General features: G+C 41.3%; 1 pseudogene across 1 annotated transcript; it reads right to left on the reverse strand.

Annotated features, from left to right (window-relative positions):
- Window positions 1-4,257: 4,257 nt before the first annotated feature.
- Window positions 4,258-4,671, reverse strand: LOC308504844 (2-iminobutanoate/2-iminopropanoate deaminase-like; annotated as a pseudogene). The gene has a single exon. The product of its transcript is annotated as a 2-iminobutanoate/2-iminopropanoate deaminase-like (transcript).
- Between the last annotated feature and the right edge of the window lie 296 nt (window positions 4,672-4,967).

A 4,967-nucleotide genomic window follows, 5' to 3' on the forward strand; every position in this document is an offset into this window, starting at 1 on the left:
CTGAGTGTCCTGGCAGCATAGGTCGCAGAGCTCCAGTCCTCGCACAGCCTGAAGTCCCTTGTGACAACTAGGGTCCAATGCTCTGTGATGTCCAAGGCTTTTGCTCTTCTCTGATCTATAGTTTTGTGCTAACTTAAATAAAAGGTGACTCCTTTCTTTCTGATCTTTTTACCTCTAAGCTCTGTTTACTCTGCTGTGGTGGCTAGAACCTCTCTGTAGACATGTTAAGTATTTCATGAGTGCTCTTGAAGCATATATCTTCCATGAATTGTAAAACAGACCCCAATGGTTTTTAAAATGTATGTCTGAAATGTGTGGGAAATACATCCATAACTCAAATCCCAGGGCTTAGTTCACAGTCTTACCACTTAAGGTTGCTCCCACTCTTGAGACATGAATCTCAGCCAAACCCACTACTAGCATCTTCCAGGCCCTTTACAGGTCCAAGGGTAAGGGGTCGCCAGGAAGACTAGCTATGCAGTGCCCGATGAATGGCATTTTTCATTGTCAGGAGAACAAGATAATAGTTTCAGATGCCAGGGACTCTCAAAACAGGAAGGCTCCTTAGAGGTCATTTGGTTCAACCCCTTTGGGAAAAAGAGGTCCAGAGACAAGAAATAACCTGCCCAAAGTCACATTGCTAATCACTGACTAGGTGGGGAGTGGGGGACACTGGAAAATGATTGGGTGAGTTATTGCAGCTCAGGGCTCCACTCCAGGGGTAAAACTTGCTGAGAACATACATCATAACTACACGATAATGCTGCCCTACCTTCTCTACTTTGCTCTGTGTGAGAATTAACTGTGCTGAGGCAAGTCCCTTGGGACATTGGGACTGCATGATGCCTCCTCTTACAGTATCACTCCAACCTCTGCCTTCATGGCCACATTGCCTCCTCCTCTTCTATGTGTAAGTTCCCTCTGCCTCCTTCTTATAAGGCCACTTGTGATGACATTTAGGGTGTATCTTAGCTCAAGCTGTAGGGCTTCACCAACAGACATTTCTCACAGTCCTAGAGGCTGGAAGTCCAAGATCAGGGTGCCAGCATGGTGGGGTTCTTGGTGAGAGTTCTATTTCTGCCTTGCAGATGGCTGCCTTCTTGTTATATCCTCACATGAGAGAGGATGAGCTCTGATCTCTTCTTATAAGGACACTAATCCCATTAAGGGGGTCCCACCGTCATGACCTCTAAACTGAATAACCTCCTAAACACTCCATCTCCAGATACCATCACATTGAGCATTAGTGTTTCAACACATGAATTTGGAGGGGACACATTCAGTGCACAGTGGGAGGACCCAGTAGATAGCCCAGGATAATCCCCTCATCTCAAGATCTTTAACATAATCATATCTTAAAAATGCTTTACTATATAAGGTACCATTCAAGGGTTCCAGGGACTAGGACATGGATATATCTTTGGGAGCCATTATTAGGCTACCCCAGGGTCTTTAAACCCTCATCCAATCGTTCTTCAATGTGGTCTCTAGACCAGTAGCGTCAGTATCATCGGGGAGTTTGTGAGACATGCAAATTCTTGGAAGCCCTAGACCTGCTCAACCAGAAACTCTGGGAGTTGGGGCCCAGCAATCTGTGTTTGCACAAGGCCTCCAGAGGATTCTGATACACACTGCGGTTTGGTGACCATTGTCCTAATCTCAACACTGTGGGGCCCGGTCTAAAGTACCTTGTTATAAATATTTTTGTTCAGAGTTCATTCAGAGATTCCTAGATATCCTCCCAACTTGGTTTCCACTTCTACGCCATCTCTGATGGATGGGTGCATGCCTGGACTGTTGTGTTTAGAAGAAATAGTACCATGATTGATTAGCAAGTTCTGTCCTGGGAGGAGAGGGAAGTGCTGCCATCAGCATTAGCCCTACCTTAGCCTATAGCTCTTTGGAGTAATTTGTGATTTTAAAAAAAATCACACACTTCACATTTTCTTTTTGATGATGTTATGAAGGGGGACACTTAAGTTGTCCTTGGTTTGTACTCTTTTATATTTGTAATTTTAGGAGAGACTTTCCTTTGTATTAACCACAAATATCTACATGAGTAAAAACAAAGAAAAACAAAACAACAGAAAGAAGATACAGTTTGTTTGTTTGTTTTTTTAAGCCAGAGCTGCAAATGGCTCCGTGTTGATGGAAAACTCCGTATTTTTATTTGGCAAGTAGACCTGCAGGGCCCAGGCTAGAATTTATTCCCCTTCCTAGGACGCTCCCCTAGGGCCCTACTCCCCGCCCACAGAGTACTCTGTGGTTACTTTTCATAAGCTGCCATAATTTTCAAAGCCCACAGGGCTCATAATCAGATTTGGGAAAGCTGCTCCATTTGTAAGCATCTGAGGCTGGCTTTCATGATGTTGTTCCCTAAAGGGAGTGGTGAGTGACAGCAAAGACGTCCTTTTTATTCCACTTGGGGATAATCCTTTGTTTAGCAGGTCTTTATTGTTGCGGAGGAAGTTTACTTAGCTTCTGATCCCACTGGACTGATTCAGAGACTACGCCAACACCCCCACCCAACCCAACACCTCCGCACACATGGAGCCGACTTCTGAGAAGGGTGCAAGGCAAGGGCGAACACGTTGGTGCACATTCATATTTTTAGGCAGATCTTTCTCTCTTCAGGCTTGTGGCTTTTGTCCTTCCACCTGAAACCTCAGTATCACCCTTTAGGAACTGTTCTCAGCTAGGGTTATAGCAAAATGCATCTTTCTGCGAGGATAACGCCTTGTCCTCTGGGAAAATTGCTCCTGCTGTATGTTTGTAGTTTTACCACCACCTCTCTGCCTCAAGAAAAGCCCAAGCACCTACAATGTAGGTTCTAAATCACACTCAGTTCCGTAATATTGATCAAGACAGTCTTCGATAAAGCTCATCTTCAAGATCCTTCCTTTCCTTTTCACAGCATGTCCTTCTTTCAACTTCTTCAAGGACATTTTTCCCCCCCCGGTTTAATCAGGTTAAGTCTCACTGAATCTTATTGCTTAACTGTTGTTTTAGTTCTTGTTCATAACCATGTCTTCCTCGATTTCCAATGTCAAGTCCCTTGATTCTTGTTAAGCAGCATGCTTTCACGAAAGAAGACAATTCTTTTGACCCAACATTAACACTTTAAAAGAAATAATCATATTAATTATAACTAACATTTATTGAGCACTTATACCATGCCTCACACTTCTTTTAAGTGTTTCCCATGTAGTAACTCCTTTAATCTTTGCAACAACCCCTATGTGGTTAGTACTATATAGTGCAATTTAAATATGAGGGTGCTAAGACTCAGAGGTTAAGTAACTTCCCCAAAGTCACATGGAATGCTTCATTTTTCCAGTTATGCTTAGCCGGTTGCCCTAAGTTAATCATAGTCTTTTGTTTGGCAAGAAGGATCATACCTCTAAGAGGGGACTGTTTAGGGATAGTAGATCAATCGCTGATCCTGAAAAAGCTTTCTCATTGTGATGTTTATTGCTAGCCCGGCCATGTGGGTTTTGAATCCCTGGGCCTCATTAAATACTAAGCTCCAAACAGCTGAGTTAACTAATGAAAGGGTCGTATATTTGCAAAAAGGAAAACAAACTATCTTTACCCCCCAAGTAGTATGAGTTTCATCAGCGAAATCCTATTTCTCATTTCATGCCTCAAGAACTCAAATAACATTTTCCCCTGATTAGCTAGGAGTCCCCCCCACTATCATTCTGGGCAGTCTTTTTTTTTTCTTTTTTTTTTTTTAATTTGCATGTCTATTTTATTTTTATTAGAAAAATATTAGCTAAATAAAATTTTGGTCCATTTTTTTTCTCCTTTACCTCTACCATTCAAACTTAAATCTTTAATTTTATTCAAGTAACAGCAGAATCATATATCTGACATGAGAACTAAATATTCATACCATTAAATTAATAGGATTTAACTGAATTAGGTGTATTCTTTATTATTTCTCAGGAATAGTAACTCATCTTTCCTGCATATTATATTTCCCTTTACTTTTATTTATTTGAGTAACTATGCAATGCAGAGGTGTCTCTTTTCTCACATCCAGTAATGTGAGTGTGTATAAATGTACTTTATAATATCAGTAACTAGATTCATTATCTAATCTTTAATTCATATTCAGTTCCCCTTATTATATGGTATTTCTATAATACTTCAAATGTTTTTGTCAGTCTGACAGTTTCCAACGTTGATTATAAAAGTTAAGATATTAATTTAAAAACATTTTTAATTTTCCAGACTAAATAACACCAGGCTCCCTTAGAGGGATGCTATTGTCAGACGGCTTTGGACAGCTACTGCTTCAATCTCAACGCGGCCTCCGTTAGGCAAAGCAGCAACCTGCTAAATAGCTCTCGCAGGAAAATTACTCTTGAAATGCTGTTTGTAGATTTCATTGACAGTACCGAAGTCATTTATGTCAGCCAGCAAAACAGTGGTTTTTACCACATTAGTGAAGTCACAGCCTGCAGCTTTCAGAATTTCACCCATGTGTTTAAGAGCTTGTTTAGCTTCCTCTGTTACCCCTCCTGGCACAAGTTGTCCACTTGAAGGGTCCATGCCTATCTGGCCTGAAATGTAAATGGTCCTGTCGACTAACGCAGCTTGACTGTAGGGACCAATGGCCCCTGGGGCTTTCGTGGTGCTGATCACCTTTCTGATCAAGGATGACATAGCTCATCTTTTGCCTTTGAGGCTTCTTGGAGAGAACTATCTGGTACACTCCCCTGCTCGTGACTTCTCCAGAGTCCCTGTTTAACTGTGCAGTTTTGTTCTGTTGACTTCTAAGGTGCTACCCATTCTTGTTTCTTTGCATCTGTCACGAGTGCATGCTTCTCTGATAGAGGCAAATGTCTTAATAAATGATGGATTTTTAAAGATTTTACGTAGCTTTTTTTAGAATATGAGAGACTCAACTCACAGATAAAATACAGGATTGATTTTCATCTCAAATGTATTTCTGGACTTGA

Source organism: Rhinolophus hipposideros, assembly GCF_964194185.1.
Source record: "Rhinolophus hipposideros genome assembly, chromosome: 11".
NCBI classification, from domain to species: domain Eukaryota; kingdom Metazoa; phylum Chordata; class Mammalia; order Chiroptera; family Rhinolophidae; genus Rhinolophus; species Rhinolophus hipposideros.